The sequence below is a fragment of the Oncorhynchus kisutch genome, linkage group LG12, assembly GCF_002021735.2.
Source record: "Oncorhynchus kisutch isolate 150728-3 linkage group LG12, Okis_V2, whole genome shotgun sequence".
Classification (NCBI taxonomy): Eukaryota; Metazoa; Chordata; class Actinopteri; order Salmoniformes; family Salmonidae; genus Oncorhynchus; species Oncorhynchus kisutch.
Window position 1 is genome coordinate 45,543,876 of NC_034185.2, and position 20,536 is coordinate 45,564,411.

The following is a 20,536-nucleotide window of genomic DNA, read 5'->3' on the forward strand; positions in this document are numbered from 1 at the left end:
TTTTCAATAATTTCCCACATCGTCAAACATCACGAGAATATGTAGCATGAGCTTGTCTTTTAGCTTTCAGCTTGATGTCCATCACCCCATTTTCCCAGTGTCCATATAAATATCCTGTGACAGATTTACTGTAAATTACATATTTTTCCCATCTATAAGCCAAGAATGTGCATTAGAGAAGTCCCATGGGCACAATGCAAAGAGGTCTGGGGCTACTGGGCGATCCAGAAGTGGATTAGGCCTTGTTAAGCCTGTCAAGGTCCAGCCTAACTGATATTCATGGGAGGCTGGTTGAGGGGGTGGTTACAATAGTTAAAATCCTCCAGGCTGGGCTCCCTCTCACCTCTTGCACTTGCAAAACTGTCTGCTAAATGGCATATATTATTATTATTATTATTATTATGTTATAATTTGGGGAGTTTGGGTCCTGGATGCTGAAAGCTGTGCTATATCAGACAATAAATCAAATTGTATTGGTCACACACTTGTTTAGCAGATGTCACTGTGGGTGTAGTGAAATGCTTGTGTTTCTAGCTCTGACAGTGCAGTAATATCTAACAATTAATATCTAACAATTTCACAAGATATATCCAATACACACATCTAAGTAAAGGAATGGAATTGAGAATATATACACTAGATTACAAAAGTTAGGGGTCACTTAGACATTTCCTTGTTTTTGAATGAAAAGCACATTTTTGATCCATTAAAATATCAAATTGATCAGAAATACAGTGTAAACATTGTTAATGTTGTAAATTACTATTGTAGCTGGAATTGGCTGATTTTTAATGGAATATCTACATAGGCATACAAAGGCCCATTATCAGCAACCATCACTCCTCTGTTCCAATGGCACATTGTGTTAGATAATCCAAGTTTATCATTTTAAAAGGCTATTTGATCTTTAGAAAACCTTTTTAAAATTATGTTAGCACAGCTGAAAACTGTTGTCCTGATTAAAGAAGCTGTAAGGGATTTCTTCCATTGACGGAGAGGCGGACCAAAGCGCAGCGTGGTTATTTTGATTCATGTTTTAATAAATCACTTCACACGAACTAACCAAGAAACACAAGAAACACAAGAAACACAAGAAACACAAGAAACACAAAAACCCAAACCAGCCCTATCTGGTGCAAAACACAGCGACAGGAACAATCACCCCCAAACACACAGTGACACCCAGGCTACCTAAGTATGATTCTCAATCAGAGACAACTAATGACACCTGCCTCTGATTGAGCACCATACTAGGCCGAAACATAGAAATACCCAAATCATAGAAAAACAAACATAGACTGCCCACCCAACTCACGCCCTGACCATACTAAATAAATACAAAACAAAGGAAATAAAGGTCAGAACGTGACAGAAGCAATACAATTGTTCTTCTTTAGACTAGTTGAGTATCTGGAGCATCAGTATTTTGTCGGTTCAATTACAGGCTCAAAATGGCTAGAAACAAATAACTTTCTTCTGAAACTCATCAGTCTATTCTGAGAAATGAAGGCCAAGAAACTGAAGATCTCGTACAATGCTGTGTACTACTCCCTTCACAGAACAGCGCAAACTGGCTCTATCCAGAATAGAAAGAGGAGTGGGAAGCCCAGGTGCACATCTGTGCAAGAGGACAAGTTCATTAGAGTGTCTAGTTTGAGAAACAGACGCCTCACAAATTGGCAGCCTCATTAAATAGTACCTGCAAAACACCAGTCTCAACATCAACTGTGAAGAGGCGACTCTGGCCGGAGGTATATTTCCAATTTGCACTACATGATCAAAAGTATGTTGACACCTGCTTGTTGAACATCTCATTCCAAAATCATTGGCATTAATATGGAGTTGGTCCCACTTTTGCACCTATAACAGCCTCCACTCTTCTGGGAAGTCTTTCCACTAGATGTTGGAACATTGCTGCGGGGACGTGCTTGCATTCAGCCACAAGAGCATTAGTGAGGTTGGGCACTGATGCTGAGCGATTAGGCCTGGCTCACAGTCAGTGTTCCAATTAATTACAAAGGTATTCAATGGGGTTGAGGTCAGGGCTCTGTGCAGGCCAGTCAAGTTCTTCCACACCGATTTCAATAAACCATTTCTGTATGGACCTCACTTTGTGCATGGGGGCATTGTCATGTTGAAACAGTAAAGGGCCTTCCCCAAACTGTTGCCACAAAGTTGGAAGCACAGAATAGTCTTGAAAGTCATTGTATGCTATAGCATTAAGATTTCCCATCACTGGAACTAAGGGGCATTGCCCGATCCATGATAAATAGCCCCAGACCACTATTCCTCCTCCACCAAACTTTACATTTGGCACTAGGCATTCGGGCAGGTAGCGTTCTCCTGGAATCCACCAGACCCAGCTTCGTCCGCCAGACTGCCAGATGGTGAAGCGTGATTCATCACTCCAGAGAACACGTTTCCACTGCTCCAGAGTCCAATGTTGGTGAGCTTTACACCACTCCAACTGACACCTGGCATTGGCATGGTGATCTTAGGCTTGTGTGTGGCTGCTTGGCCATGGGAACCCATTTCATGAAGCTCCCGACGAACAGTTCTTGTGCTGACGTTGCTTCCAGAGGCAATTCGGTAGTGAGTGTTGGACAGAGGATTTTTACACGTTTTGCGCTTCAGCACTTGGAAAGGTGGCATCCTATGACAGTGCCACGTTGAAAGTTACTGAGCTCTTCAGTAAGGCCATTCTATGTCTACAGAGATTACATGGCTGTGTGCTCGATGTTATACACCTGTCATCAACAGGTGTGACTGAAATAGCCAAACCAACTAATTTGACGGTGTGTCCACATACTTTTGTATATCATTCTCATTGAATGCAAGTCTAAGAAGCAGTACATCTGTTCTAAGTGTGCTTTTTCTATCCTTCCCCTTCATTTTGCAAGTTTCGTTTTTGATTATTTTGGTTTTGTACACCTGCTTCAAACAACTGAAAGTACAATATCGTTGGTTACGGAAAACATATTTCACAGCAGTTTAGATAGAACAATGATTCTCTACACAACGACTGCTTGTTTTGTCACATAAATAGAAATGAGGCAAACTATTAGAATTTTAGCAACCAGGAAATGTTGGAGCGATTTCTGCTTCGTGCACTTTTAATTATATCATTTTTATATAGATTGTAGTTTGATACAAAATGGTTTTTGCTCTTCATAGGAAATCACCTATCAATATGGCTGCACAATTATATTGATAGGCACACAGTGTACACAGCAATACTGTAACCTGCAATTTTGTCAAGTGACAATAAACTGATCACTCAAAACAACCCCATCATCACAGTGGCTGCTTGATTAACTAACAATCAAACAATGCTTTTTTTGATGATGGCTGCTCTGTTTTATTTGATCATTTTGTGTGTGTGTGTGTGTGTGTGTGTGTGTGTGGCTCCGTTTTCAAAGCTTTCTCCTTGGTCCTTGTCTCCATGCACGGCCTGAACACGAACACACACACACACACACAAAGCACGAACACACACACACAAAGCATGAACACACACACACAAGCACGAACACACACAAGCACGAACAAACACAAACACACACACACCATCCTGCCAGATCAGAATATGTTTACGTTACCCATGCGTTTGCATCCAATTCCCTCCATTAATATTAACAAGACAACGGAAAGTTATTTGTTCACCCGGCATCTTTCAAGCGGCGATCTGCCTAGGTCATTGGGAAGCACGCGGAGCATGACTAGACCCATTTTTCATCACTACATCTGAAAATAAAATAGCCCATTGAGAACAGAGCCAGGCGAGGCATGTTAACCGATGCACAATTTGAATAATGTATTTGCCGGTGCGCAACATCGATTTTTATTCCATAGCTGGTAGATATAGGCCACTGGAGGGAAAAATAACTGGAAAATATGTATGGATGATGCTATATGCTCAACAAATTGTGGGAGATGGAAGCCTTAAAGAAATGGATGATGATTATGCGCACGGCTAAAGGTAGCACTCTCTGACACCGCAACGCATGCTGGAGTTGCATGAGTAGACTACTGAGGCCGAGGCACAATGGAGGGTACTTCTGACTGACAACGGGTACTTCTGACTATGTCAGGAGGACCTCATTTCTGCAGTGAATATCCAGGCAGTAACCAAGCCACCAGTGTGTGTGAGAGTGGGATGATGGGTTGTTGTGTGCCGCCCGACCAGGATTTGTGCTCGTGCACAACAATTGAAATTGGATTATTCTATTGAAAATGACCCCATTGATTTCTTTGACGATTTCTCAGTTCATGAACAAAATTTCGATTAACTTCCTATATTGACTGCGTGGACAACTGAAACTACCCCAAACCTACACTTCATTGGACCACACAATGAAACATCTCAACATGTGATAGTGAGTCTGTCTAATTCAAATATTAATGTTATTAGGATCCTCATTAGCTGACACCATGACGTCAGCTGATCTTCCTGAGGTTCAACACAGAACTAAAAAGACAATTTACATTTAAATACCTGACAGGTAACAACACTTAAGAATGGCTAATGGCTGATCGATGTTGTTGGTCACGCACTTCATCCAAACTAAGCAAAATGATTCACATTTCACCTTTAAACATTATGAAACTGATGACATTCTGGCCGATAATTGACATTAATGTAATACCCAGATCTTGGAACTGCAAATCAGGTTCATGTTACATCTAAGATCAACAGAACTATCTTTAGTCATCTTGAGTTATAAGAGAAGCCTATGTGAATTAAAAGAATGTTAAGGGCCAATGGGAATCATAAATGTTTGTGGATAATAGGGGAAGACGTTGATTAATTGATAGCCATTTTATTTTTTACGAACTATCTCTCGAGGAGGAACAAATGTAAAATCTTTTTTTATTTCCTGAAATGAAATTAAAGAGAAATTAAGTTTCTGAAGATGTTACAACTTGCTATTAAATATCAAACGGAAAAAGAAAAAGGCTCTTCTCTGCGTTAGTTGTATGAGCAATGTTTTGCTTCTGTTAAACCTTAATCGTCAAGTTTTTGCAGAGCGTTAAGGTCAGGGAAGACTGAGTACAGCCTACACTTCTTTTCCCTCACTTTTTTCCACCTAATTAGGTATTTGTATAAGTGTGTACCTTAACTGTGCATGTGTTTGAGTCGAGTTTTTGTTCTCAACATAGGTTTGTTTTTGCAAGCTTCATTTGTGTTTCTTTATGTTGGAGTGTGTAGGAGTGAGTGGGCTGGCGTTTTTCTGATATGAACTCTTTTGCGTGCCTTTTTTGGAATTGGCTACAGCTGTTAGTCCAGTATGGTTTTACCACTGTGCCTGTCTTCTAGTGTTTGTGCCTGTGTGTGCTCTCTTAAGTATGGGTATAGTATATATGTGAAAATGTGGCTGGTTTCAAGAACATTGTACATTTAGCCTACAGGTCTCTCTGTATGATTGTGTGCCACGTATGTGTTTGTGAGTGTGCTGAACCTTGGTGTGGGCAGGCGCCAGGCGGGAGTGGACAGTGCAGGCCCTGGGTATATATTATTGCACACATCCACTTGCAACAGCCCAGATCCATCGCACTGCACATTGCCCTATCCCACCTGGACAAGAGGAATACCTATGTAAGAATGCTGTTCATTGACTACAGCTCAGCATTCAACACCATAGTACCCTCCAAGCTGATCATTAAGCTTAAGGCTCTGGGTCTCAACCCTGCCCTGTGCAACTGGGTCCTGGACTTTCTGACGGGCCGCCCCCATGTGGCGAAGGTAGGAAACAACATCTCCACTACGCTGACCCTCAACACTGGGGCCCCACAAGGGTGCATGCTCAGCCCCCTTCTGTACTCCCTGTTCACCCATGACTACATGGCCATGCCACCTCCAACTCAATCATCAAGTTTGCAGACGACACAATAGTAGTGGGATTACCAACAACGTTGAGACAGCCTACAGGGAGGAGGTGAGGGCCCTCGGAGCGTGGTGTCAGGAAAACAACCTCTCACTCAACGTCAACAAAACAAAGGAGATGATCGTGGACTTCAGGAAACAGCAGAGGTAGCACCCCCTATCCTCATCGATGGGACAGTAGTGGAGAAGGTGGAAAGTTCCTCGGCGTACACATCACAGACAAACTGAAATGGTCCACCCACACAGACAGTGTGGTGAAGAAGGCACAACAGCTCCTGTTCAACCTCAGGAGGCTGGAGAAATTCGGCTTGTCACCTCAAGCCTTCACAAACTTTTACAGATGCACAATCGAGAGCATCCTGTCGGGCAGTATCACCGCCTGGTACGGAAACGGCACCGTCCTCTATCATAAGGCTCTCCAGAGGCACAACGCATCACATCGCACCTACAGCAGCCGATGTCACAGGAAGGCCAAAAAGATCATCAACAACCATCCGAGCCACTGCCTGTTCACCCTCTATCATCCAGAAGGCGTGGTCAGTACAGGTGCATCAAAGCTGGGTCGGAGAGACTGAAAACAGCTTCTATCTCAAGGCCATCAGACTGTTAAACAGCCATCACTAACATAGAGAGGCTGCTGCCAACATACAGACCCACTGGCCTGTAAAGGTATCACTAGTCATTTTAAATAATGTCACTTTAATAATGTTTACATATCCTACATTACTCATCTCATATGTATATACTCTATTTCATACCATCTACTGCATCTTGCCTATGCCGCACGGCCATCGATCATCCATATATTTATATGTACATATTCTTATTCCATCCCTTTACATTTCTGTGTATAAGGCAGTTGTGAATTTGTTAGATTACTTGTTAGATATTACTGCTTTGTCGGAACTAGATGCACATGTATTTCGCTACGCTCGCATTAACACCCTGTGTCGGTGACAAATAACATTTGATTTGATTAGAACAACAAACCTATTGTGGTTGACACGTGGGGGTTAACTCCCCTTTGTTGCTAGGTGACCCCGTGTCAGCCCAGCTGTCTTTCCATCTTCTCATTACTTACACATACAAGATGATGAGAGTCACAGGTAGGGATCAATGCATGTAAAAAAAATAAAACGTCCGGAATGTCGCCACCAGTCCATTTTCAGGTTTAATGTACAGTGTGGTCCGAAACAATAAGCATTTCAGTATTAAAACAGCAATTGAAAATGTCTATTGTTTCCAGGCCTCATATATTGAATGCAACTCACACGAAGGGCATTTCACCGCAGGGGGAGCCGCCGTTTTCCAGCTTGCTGTTGATTATGGTTTTTAGTCAGGTAGCTTATTCAGTAAATGGCCCTCTTCAAATGGCTGTTGTTACGCCACATGCCTTCCATCAAATTGCTGAACATACAGGTGACTCAACTCGCATGATTTCATGCGCACACTACATCAAAAGCCTGTTTCCATTAATCAATCAGCGCATTTGGCAGCAGAAAAATACATTATCTCCGAGAAGCCCTTTGTGCTTGGAGAACATCAATTCACAATGAGCTACTTGAGTAATGTAGTCTCTAGTCTAATGAAAGGTAATATTTCCTACCCATCATTCATGGACTGGTAAATAATAGATCAATGACAATGTGAAGATAGTAGCTGCACATGATGGAAAAACCATCAGATGTGTTATCTGCTGAGTAATGGCTGGATAAAACGCTAGTAGAAGGACCTGGGCTGGATCGCCTGGGAAAGGGTCTCCGATGTCATGTTTTAAATAACTTGTAGAAAATACACTTTATGACACTGCCAAGAAGCGTTATGACCATCATAATCATATAAGCCAGATAAGCCTATCACGTACCTACTCTTATATCATTCATCAGTCAAAAAGAGAGTTGTGCTGCTCCTGAAATCTGCTCCTGTCATCCCAGTCATCAGCGACAGAACATTCGGGTAGGTGCATGTCTGACATCAATGCAATTACAATTACAATTACAATTTAATATGGTCAATAAAAACAAACAAACACAACCTAAACATACTGTTGACATATAGGCTATGGTGTAATGGAATGTCTTGCTTTGTGTGGTAGAGTTTGTGGGTTTTGACACTCTTATGTAGGTGTCATAACCATCCATGAAATAACACAATATATGTCAAAACAGATCTAAAGACGTGACCGTGTTATGACTGTGTTATGACTGTGTTATGACTGTGTTATGACTGTGTTATGACTGTGTTATGACTGTGTTATGACCGTGTTATGACTGTGTTATGACTGTGTTATGACTGTGTTATGACTGTGTTATGACTGTGTTATGACTGTGTTATGACCGTGTTATGACTGTGTTATGACCGTGTTATGACTGTGTTATGACTGTGTTATGACTGTGTTATGACCGTGTTATGACCGTGTTATGACCGTGTTATGACCGTGTTATGACCGTGTTATGACCGTGTTATGACTGTGTTATGACTGTGTTATGACTGTGTTATGACTGTGTTATGACTGTGTTATGACCGTGTTATGACTGTGTTATGACTGTGTTATGACTGTGTTATGACCGTGTTATGACCGTGTTATGACTGTGTTATGACTGTGTTATGACTGTGTTATGACCGTGTTATGACCGTGTTATGACCGTGTTATGACCGTGTTATGACGGTGTTAGGACCATACTATAACGGCTTATGATAAGTCAGGTAAGCCGTTATGACATGTTATGACATGGTTATGGCCTTGTCATAATGGGTTGTGACGCTCAGTGTCAAGTGAAGTGTTACCGGTTGATTGAAGGTGGGCGAGAAAGAACGCGGCAGAGTGTGAGCAGTCTATCTACGGGAAAGGCCTTCACCTCGCTTTATGTTTCTGCAAAGCAGCATGATTGTATGCGAGCTATGGAGCCTGTACATTTTCATCTAATCTTGTCCTAATAATACAGGTCATGGTTGATGGCGGGACATTATTTTGTTTGACTGGGAAGAAGATATGCCGGGCCACGTTGGCATAGCGGTTTTGCAATGCCAGCCAGCCACCGACTTCAAAGAGGGGGGGGGGGGGGGGGGGGGATAAAGTTCAGCTGTATTGCAAATGTATTTTGAGGCAAGGCGGGCTGTCAGCTGCGAAAAAAGCAAACATATCTATCTTAGCAGGACACCGAATTGGATAGGACCATGCCAGGTTTCTGCATGGCAGGATGCCAAGGAGTCTGGAGCAAGGGCAGGATAGAGAGAGGAGAGAGAGGGAACAAAATAGGAGAGCAAGACCAAAGGAGACCGAGGAAAGGTAGTTGGAGAGGACAGAGGAGTGGAAGAGATAGAGAGCGAAAGGGGAAATTGAAGGTTGATATGAGGGTAGAAGGCTGTTTGGGGAGATGCGGTTCACAGCAGTTAACTTGTGACGTGCATACAAAGTGAGATTGAATAGTGTACGAGTGAACAGCTTTTGTAGCACAGTGGTCTGCTTGGAGCTGTCCCGGGTGCTGAAGAGGCCTATGTTGCTGTCCACAGCCTGGAAAAGGCTACAATTCTGTATTGTGACTGTCCTAGCATCTACAGAGTGGTAGTTTATGGCTACCAATTGGGGGATAAAGATAGCGTCAGTAGCACCACATCAATGTAATGTGTTCTTAGCCTTGTGTAACATATTTAGGCATACAGTATGATAAATGGCTGATGATAAGTTGTATAAAGTCCTAATTGTGCAAATGACATCTCTTCCTCTCTCTTTCTCTCCCCATCCCTGTTTCTCTCTCTGTCCTCCCCTGCTTTCCACTCCCTCTCTCTATATATACAGTTAAAGTCGGACGTTTACATACACCTTAGCCAAATACATTTAGACATTTAGTTTTTCACAATTCTTGACATTTAATCCTAGGACAAATTCCCTGTCGTAGGTCAGTTAGGATCACCACTTTATTTTAAGAATGTGAGATGTCAGAATAATAGTAGAGAGAATGATTTATTTCAGCTTTTATTTCTTTCATCACATTCCCAGTGGGTCAGAAGTTTACATACACTCAATTAGTATTTGGTAGTATTGCCTTTAAATTGTTTAACATGGGTCAAACATTTCGGGTTGCATTCCACAAGCTTCCCCACAATAAGTTAGGTGAATTTTAGCCCAATCCTTCTGACAGAGCTGGTGTAACTGAGTCAGGTTTGTAGGCCTCCTTGCTCGCACACGCTTTTTCAGTTCTGCCCACATATATTCTATGGGATTGAGGTCAGGGCTTTGTGATGGCCACTCCAATACCTTGACTTTGTTGTCCTTAATAAGCCATTTTGCCCCAACTTGACCCAATGGGGTCATTGTCCATTTGGAAGACCCATGTGCGACCGAGCTTTTAGTTGAGTTTATTAATTCGACCATTTAAAAAAACAAGCACACACAAAACTTGAAAAAGCCATACTTGCACATGAATAAAATCATTGAGGATAACACACAGAGTATGGGACTTATTTCCATTGTGGTCCTCTTGAGAGAAGATGGCTAGACAAGATCGAACACAGTATGGCAGTGAAATAATAAAACCAAAACAGAGAAGAAGAACATCTATCTCATCATTCCAGTTACATCATAGGGGTTATTCATATTGGCACAGAAGACATCAAAACATATTTTTACTTTATTTTTTAAAGTTGCCCAAAGAGGACGTTGTTTTTATGGGCAGAGGCAACTAATTCCATTCTGAGGCTCCAGTATACAAGAAAGTACCTTTCCCAGCATTACCCCTAAACCTGTTTAAGAACACATCAGTAACACCTGATCTGGTGCTGTGATTGTGTGCATCCCTAACACGAGGAAAGTAATCACTTCGATATCTGGGCGCAGGACCATAAATACTCCTGTAAAACAAACCTAGTCTAATCGGGGACACCCTAGTCTCAACAGAGAGCCAGTTTAGTTCCTGATAGCAGCTCCTGCCTATGTGAGTATAGTGAGTATAGGCAATACTACCCTGAACAGCTTATACTGGGCTATCTGGAGCTTCCCCTTCATAAGTTTAGATAAGCCCCCAAACCAGGAAGTACTAGCGTAGTCAAAATGGCATTGAATGAGGGCAGCAGCTAGCACTTTCATGGAGTCCTTATCAAGCAGCTTGGACTTTCTAGACAAAAACTTAGTCCTGGCATTAACCTTCCCTAGCACCTTATTGTTATCCCAGTATCTCTACTTGCACATTCATCTTCTGCACATCTATCACTCCAGTGTTTAATTGGTATATTGTAATTACTTTGCCACCATGTCCTATTTATTGCCTTACCTCCATTATCTTACCTCATTTGCTCACACTGTATATAGACTTCTTCTACTGTATTATTGACTGTATGTTTGTTTATTCCATGTGTAACTCTGTGTTGTTGTTTGTGTCGCACTGGTTTGCTTTATCTTGGCCAGGTCGCAGTTGTAAATAAGAACTTGTTCAACTAGCCTACCTGGTTAAATAAAGGTGAAATAAAATAAATAAATAAATAAATTGGCCATGCTCACACCTCCCAAGCTTCCATCAAGGATACATCCTTGATTTAGTAGTCAGCACCTCACCCCCTAACTCCACTCTGATTTCAGACGACCTACACAATTTAGGTCTGGACCCAAAAATAATTGCTTGAGTTTTCCCTAAGTGCAGAGATAGCTTATTATCTCCAAGCCATTTGCTAATGTTAGGAAGCTCTGTGCTAAGTATGCTCTCCAACATAGTTTTACTTTTGTGAGACACCAGAAGTGTAGAGTCATCCACATAAAGAAAAAGACGACAAGAACAAGCATCTTTCATATCATTAATATTCAATAAAAACAGCAGAGGCCCAAGCACTCTCCCCTGCGGAACTCCACAACTCATTGGTTTTGCCTGAGACAGTGGACCATTAACGTCTACTACTTGCTCCCTTCCTGATAAATAGGACTTTACCCAGCCTAGAGGGATACTGCTTAACCCCAGTGCCTCCAGTTTGGCGATTAGGAGACAGTGGTTAACTGTATCAAAGGCCTTCTGTAGGTCAAGCAGTACCATTCCACACAGATTTCCCTCATCAATCTCTTTCCTGATGAAGTCAGTCAAGTAAAGTAGACATGAATCAGTGGAGTATGTTAATCTAAAACCCGACAAAAAATCATACATTAGACCCTGTTTGTTAACATATTCATACATTTGCTCATGTACAACTCTCTCCAGGATCTTTGATGTTACAACGACGATATATACCTATAAATTTCCAGGGTCAGACTTTATCACCTTCTTATACAGAGGTATAACTTTAGCTTGTTTCATGTCCCTGGGAAAGGTACCTTGTTCAAGAGAGAGATTAACGATATGCGTAATACAAGGGTACATTTAATCAGCAGAATCTATAAGAAAACTGGCAGGAATATTAACCAGGCCTGTGGTTTTGGAGCATTTAAGCTCAGCCAGCATACTGACTATTTTGGCTGTTTCTACTTTGCAAAATAAAAAGAGTTTGGCTGAACCCCTAACTCTACATAATATTTCTTGACTTGGTTGCTTCCATACAAACCAGAACTGGTCGGCAACTTGCTAACCAGATTGCTGGCAACAGAAGTAAATAAAAAAACAGTGTATGTAAACTTCTGACCCACTGGAATCGTGATATAGTGAAGTGAAATAATCTGTCTGTAAACAATTTTTGGAAAAATTACTTGTGTCATGCACAAAGTAGATGTCTAACCGACTTGCCAAAACTATAGTTTGTTAACAAGAAATTTGTGAGTGGTTGAAAAGCGAGTTTTAGTGACTCCAACCTAAGTGTATGTAAACTTCCGACTTCAACTGTATATACAGTTCAAACTCAGTGCCTCTTTCCTTGACATCATGGGAAAAACAAAAGATATCAGCCAAGACCTCAGAAACAAAATTGTAGACCTCCACAAGTCTGGTTCATCCTTTGGAGCAATTTCCAAACGTCTGAAGGTAGCATGCCTATAGAAAATGTGTGGGCAGAACTGTAAAAGCGTTTGCGAGCAAGGAGGCCTACAAACCTGACTTAGTTACACCAGCTCTGTCAGGAGGAGTGGGCCAAAATTCACCCAACCTTTTGTGGGAGGCTTATGGAAGGCTACCCGAAACGTTTGACCCAAGTTAAACAATTTAAAGGCAATGCTACCAAATACTAATTGAGTGTATGTAAACTTCTGACCCACTAGGAATGTGGTGAAAGAAATAAAAGCTGAAATAAATCATTCTCACTACTAATATTCTGAAATGTCACATTCTTAAAATAAAGTGGTGATCCTAACTGACCTACGACAGGGAATTTTTACTAGGATTAAATGTCAGGAATTGTGAAAAACGGAGTATGTATTTGGCTAAGGTGTATGTTAACTTCTGACTTCAACTATATATATATATATATATATACAGTGGGGCAAAAAAGTATTTAGTCAGCCACCAATTGTGCAAGTTCTCCCACTTAAAAAGATGAGAGAGGCCTGTAATTTTCATCATAGGTACACTTCAACTATGACAGACAAAATGAGAAGAAAAAAAATCCAGAAAATCACATTATAGGATTTTTAATGAATTCATTTGCAAATTATGGTGGAAAATAAGTATTTGGTCACCTACGAACAAGCAAGATTTCTGGCTCTCACAGACCTGTAACTTCTTCTTTAAGAGACTCCTCTGTCCTCCACTCGTTACCTGTATTAATGGCACCTGTTTGAACTTGTTATCAGTATAAAAGACACCTGTCCACAACCTCAAACAGTCACACTCCAAACTCCACTATGGCCAAGACCAAAGAGCTGTCAAAGGACACCAGAAACAAAATTGTAGACCTGCACCAGGCTGGGAAGACTGAATCTGCAATAGGTAATCAGCTTGGTTTGAAGAAATCAACTGTGGGAGCAATTATTAGGAAATGGAAGACATACAAGACCACTGATAATCTCCCTCAATCTGGGGCTCCACGCAAGATCTCACCCAGTGGGGTCAAAATGATCACAAGAACGGTGAGCAAAAATCCCAGAACCACAAGGGGGACCTAGTGAATGACCTGCAGAGAGCTGGGACCAAAGTAACAAAGCCTACCATCAGTAACACACTACTATTTTGAGTGAAAACCTCCTTCCATCAGCTAGGGCATTGAAGATGAAACGTGGCTGGGTCTTTCAGCATGACAATGATCCCAAACACACCGCCCGGGCAATGAAGGAGTGGCTTCGTAAGAAGCATTTCAAGGTCCTGGAGTGGCCTAGCCAGTCTCCAGATCTCAACCCCATAGAAAATCTTTGGAGGGAGTTGAAAGTCTGTGTTGCCCAGCAATAGCCCCAAAACATCACTGCTCTAGAGGAGATCTGCATGGAGGAATGGGCCAAAATAAATTCATAAAAAATCCTACAATGTGATTTTCGGGATTCTTTTCTTCTCATTTTGTCTGTCATAGTTGAAGTATACCTATGATGAAAATAACAGGCCTCTCTCATCTTTTTAAGTGGGAGAACCTGCACAATTGGTGGCTGACAAAATATTTTTTTGCCCCACTGTGTATATATATTTCTCTCTCACTGTGGTTTTATGGGAAACAGCCCAGCTTCCATGCAGCTAGGGAGAGAGCTTACTGACTAATTACTACTCTCAGAGCACAAACACCACATAATCAGGGAACGCCAAAAAATCTGTCACAGCGCCTCAGTGTCAGTCTGAGTCATTATGGCCCAGACTCCATTAATTTAACATTACAAAACAAACCAACAATCAACCATTCCCTTTCCCATCTCTCTGTTTGTACAGTACCAGTCAAAAGTTTGGACACACCTACTCATTCAAGGGTTTTTCTTTCTTTTTGCCATGTTCTACATTGTAGAATAGTAGTGAAGACATCAAAACTATGAAATAACAGATATGGTATCATGTAGTAACCAAAAAAGTGTTAAACAAATACAAATGTAAGACTTTTTGGTTATTTCATGATACCATATGTGTAATTTCATAGTCTATCATGCCAGTTGGTAGGGGACAAGATTGCCAATGATTGTTCATCCTGGTTGTGTTTTGGTGCAACTGTGGGTTTGATAATGATAATGCGGCTTTCTAGTTTGTTGCCGTTTGTCTTTGTTGGACTGGGAGGACGCAGACAAAACCAAAGACAGTATTATACACTTGAGTCTCTTGAGGACTTTTGTGAAAACGGACTCAGAAATGCTACTGTTCTTGTTCAGGTTTGAATTGACTGCGTAAATTGCACCAACAGCCTATTGTGAAAATACCTGTTAGTTTAAAATGGATTAAGAGTTACAGGGCTCTTCAGATCAGGTCATGGTTAGACAAGGCAGAGAGAGACACTTGTCGTCGCCCATTCAGTCATCTGCTTGGCATGGAGGGAAGTGCTGCTAACTCTTTTCAATAGTGAATAGCTGGCAGTTTACTCCCTTCATTGGTCACGTATGTCCGGCTGTGCAAACTCTTAACAGCTATCACAGATTGTCGTCCTGGAGGCCCCTGCATCAAACTTCAATTTGACATTTTTAACTACAATCTCACTTTTTCACCCTTTACCCTCCATTTCCCTGCCAAAAAAATCCTGAAGCGAGGCTGGGGCAGTCAACTGACAAGGATTCTGACACATGGCTTTTAAAGCAGGCATAATGATTTTTTTAAGACATACCCACAAAAACCTGCAGGGTCCAATATGACCATCTGAGCCTTTGTCAAAGTTCACAGCTGGTTCTCTTAAGATAAGTCAGGGGGAACAAAGTCCCCTGAATGGAAGTATCACTGTGACATAGCGTCCATTGTGTGCCATACCTGCCTCACACTGAGAGAGAGACTTGAGTCACGTTGGCCGCTCTGCAGTAAAACCTGGAGTCCCGAATAGACCGATTCCCTGTTGTGAAAGGCATTCACTGTGACATAGCTTCCATTGTGTGCCATACCTGCCACACACAGAGAGAGATTTTAGTCACTTTGGCCCCTATGCAGAAAAACCTGTGGGAAGTTGGTGTTCCGATTCCCTGTTGTGAAACATCAGCTGTGACAAAGCACCTCTGTTCCATAGAAGGCATCTCCATGGTCGGGCCAAGCCTTTGGTTTTCCCACCCTTCCATGAGCCAGTTTGTCAAAGCCTACTGGTGAGTGTTGAGATATTGTCTAGTTTATACTTGTGTGACTTTTCATTGAGCATTTTATTGCTTTAAAATGGTCCTAATGGATGTTATTTTTCTTAGTTTCTTTATTTTTACCTTGAGTCTTGATCCGCAGAGATCTCTCTCTTTTCCTATTTTAATGCAATATTCCTTTGTGAAGAATGTTACAATGAAACAAATTAATGACTGGTCAAGAACCTTCAAATATGTTCTTTGTTTGACTTCACAAAGGCCAATTCTCAATTATAAATATCATGAATATATCAGCTACATTCATTTTGACATGAATGAAATGGACATGACAATTTCAGGAATACAGAAATACAAAACCAAGGTTGAAGGCTCCTTCCCATTGAAATAAAGATCATCATCGTTTAAAAGCCAGGCAGACATATCATATACTGCCCAGGAAAGCAGAAGAATTCCCTTCCTCAATGTACAGCCTTTGTGACTCTGACACGTCCGAGTAACTGACATCAACTCCTTGTGACTCTGAGTCTGTCCTAAAATGGACCACTGTATCAATGAGCTATGTGTAAAGCCCACGGACTGTTGTGATCCAACATATTGTTGAGTGTAGAAACACCAGACACTTCAGATGCTTCAACAGAACTATGCCGATGCAACATTCTGTATTCCCTCTCTAGCTCTGATCTCAAGGCTGAAGGCTCTTCGCGTGATACTGACAGTGCAGCGAGAGGACGGTTTAATTCTGATAACACAGCACAGGCGACCTTTGAGGGACATTATTGTAATGCTGAAAGGTTACAGGATGTTTTATTCGTCAGCGATGGGAGTTGTTCGCATGGCTGACCGCTTTAAATCCTCCTGGGGCATTTGCATAATGATGACAAAGAGCCCGGTTGGGCGGTAGTGGAGTTCAACAACTTGACTTATACAGTGCTTTTGAATGTCTTATTTACTGTCTCTGGGAAGACATTCAACAGAATGGCAAGGTGCCTTTACAAAACCGTCACAGTCAGACACAGAAATGTGGGCTTTATAAATAAGCAATTGTTTCTTTGAGCACATATCCCAACATCCCACTCAGTAAATGCTGAGAATAGAATATGGTGAGGGTATGATGTCCACATTGAGATAGAGTCACCGAGGACACATTAGAACCAGAATGAAGTCCTACGACAAAAGACTCCCCGTGTCTTCAATAAGAATGTTTTCATTTGTACTTCATTCCGATCGTTTGCCTAGAACAGTCGAAGTGAAGGACAAAAGTCCAAGAGGCTGGGTTCCAATTTCCCCAGTTTCTCTTATTTGAGTATTCTTAGAGCAGATTAAGAGAAATGTGTGCAATACCATACCTATCTTCCAATGTCCCCCACCATTGAGAGGCCCACTCCAGTTCATTGACCATGTGGAAAGGTGTCATAGAGGTGTCAGGGGCTGATTGACGGGCTCCTCCCCTTTTCTCTGCTTAAGCCCTGATTTGACTGACTGCCTGTCAGAATACTCTGGCTAAAACTATGGCTGACATTATGCTAATTTCTTTCCTTGTATTTCTGTCCCCGTCCCTCTAAGACAAACGCGAACTATTCAAAGTTGACAAAGTTATCAGAATAATCCACCCCAAAATCATATTTTTTCTTCATTCGTCCACAGTTGATACAGCCCCAAAATGTTTTGCATGTCAGCAATCCAGTTTTCACTTCTTGAACGTGCTGTATATTGAAAACTTGACTGCTGACATGCAAACATTTTTGTTAATGTATCGAAAGTTGACTACAAGAAAACAAACCTGACAATATTTTGGGGGGAGTGAAATATTCCTTTTAAGGTACATTTCTGTGCAAAGCAATAAACAATCTGAACGGGGTCAAAATAAATATGACTTCACCTTCTTCCCAATGTTGAGTTATTATGCCATGATGAAATACCCATTCTAAATTGCAGTAAGATTTTTTTCCCCTCTGTCTATCTTCATCATTTCTGTATTTTTTGTGTTAGCTTTAAACCAATGTGATTTGTAGGGCTTTTGAGACTTCAAAGAGTGTAGAACACAGCGCTGGCTTGGATCAGAGAGGAAAGATCTCATAACCAGCCCGCTGTTATATTCCACTTACTGTCGAGCACATCACCAAGACAGCCCCGATCATTACCTTCAATCTAGGCTACAACCAGGTCCACAACAGGAGAATTACTGTCCATGTTTGTTTCTTATAGGTCTTTTCCACTGCGGCAATGTTGTTACTCTTAATATGTAATGAATAATGTGGAAAATATATTGTGACCCTGGTATCATCACAGCCCTACTGCTTATGAGACAAGAATGAAAAAGGTTCCTATTATACAGTTATACAGTCTCTGCACTTACATCCTGTTGGGATTATGTGACATCATGAGTCAGAGGTCATGTAAAGGGGCATTGAACCAATCAGGCACAAAGAGGGCAGAATAGAAATAGTGAGAAAAGAGCTGTGTCAATGTCGCCTCCCAAACATCAAAGAAATGAAATCCTTCGCCACGCTCAGAGTCTCAGGAGAGACAGCCTTTACCCACCAAAAGTCCCCCGAATCTCTAATTAATTACCTCATCACTTGAACCATATACATTTGTCAAGAAAAACAAACCAGTTGCTCTATAGAGACGGAAAAGGAGGGATGAGATGGAAAGAAAGAAAGCATCACTTGCATATGAACGTGAGTGGTATTTGCGCTGCGGCGCTGTTGCAGCGGCGTGGGATCAAATTGGCATTGTCTTCACATCCGCATGGGGTAAACACAAGGGAGTCGGCGCCATACTGTGTCGCTGACTAATTATCTAGGCCGTTCACCATGTTCTTCAGACCTCTTCAAAGCAGTCCGTTTTGGGAATGCCGTGGTGGGTTTTTAACACTCACTGTGAAACGGGAACAGCTACGGTATCATACTGTGCATCAAACGACTGAAACCAAAGGTTTCATGACCTAAGTACACTTATCTCAACTCTGAAAATGTCCTATTGTGCGTAGAATGGTTGAGGCCTAGATGCAGGCCTAGTGTAGGTCTCATCACTGTCTGTCTGTCTGATCGTGTGTACGGAATAAATGGTTCAAGGACAGAAACAGCACACCGCCGCGCGTTTATTAGATTCCCCTAGAGTCGGAGTTATGACAATATGTGTGCTACGACAAATGTAATGGTAGCACAATATACCTGCTCCTCTTAAATGGGTTATTTCCTGCCCGGGAAGCTATGAAAACAGCAGATTTGCCCAGTGCTGTTTAAGCACATCTCGCTAAGTGCTTCTTCCCTTGCCCATAAGACACACTTGGAGGGCTGTAGTAAAAATGCACTCTTAAACACATCAAATCAATGCAATGTATTGATTCAGCGCACGTTAAAGCCTCCAGCTCCATGTGAGATTCCTCAATGAGACGTGAGAAGTGTCGGGTCTCAAAGGAGCTCCTGTTGCTTGATCTGAACCGAATGTAAGTCGCAATGGCGTCATCAACACTGGGTCTTAAATATACAAAATCTGTGTTTGATTTTGATTTGCAATTGAAATAGTTCATTTAGAACTCACTCAGGCTAGATGCAGACTGGAGTGTGATCTTATTGTACATTACAAACCAGCGGTCAGCTAGTTTCGCCGTTTGAAAAAACATAGTTTCAACCTGTTTTTCCCCACTGGAAATAGACTCAATCTAAATGTGTGTTTTAGTCAATAGTTTACTTTCTGTTCACAGAAGAGTATGATTTTGGGACAGTACGTGCAGTATACACTGAACAAAAATATAAACGCAACATGTAAAGTGTTGCTCCCATGTTTCATGAGCTGAAATAAAAGATCCCAGAAATGTTCCATAGCTTATTTCACTCAAATGTTGTGCACAAATATGCTTACATCCTTGTTAGTGAGCCTTTCTCCTTTGCCAAGATAAGAAATCCACCTGACAGGTGTGGCATATCGAGAAGCTGATTTGACCTTTGTGGCTCACTTGGTAGAGCGTGGCACTTGCAATGCCAGGGTGGTGGGTTTGATTCCGCCAGCCCAGGCCCTCCACATCCGGTTTCTTCACCTGCGGGATCATCTGAGACCAGCCACCCAGAAAGCTGATGAAACTGTGGGTTTGCACAAGCAAAGAATTTGTGCACAAACTGTCAGAAACGTCTCAGGGAAGCTCATTGGCGTGCTCATTGTACTCAACAGGATCTTGACCTAATTGCAATTCAGCGTCCTGACTGACTTCAATGGGCAAATGCTCATCTTTTGATGGCCACTGGAGAAGTGTGCTCTTTACGGATGAATCCGGTTTCAACTGTAACGTGCAGATGGCGTGTGGGCGAGTGGTTTGCTGATGTCAGTGTTGTGAACAGAGTGCCCCATGGTGGCAGTGGGGTTATGGTATCGGCAGGTATAAGCTATGGACAATGAACACAATTGCATTTTATCGATGGCAATTTGAAAGCACAGATACCGTGGTTAGATCCTGAGGCCCATTGATGAATTCCACCGCCATGACTGCATGATTATCAGCATGATAATACACAGCCCCATGTTGCAAGGATCTGTACACAATTCCTGGAAGTTGAAAATGGCCCAATTCT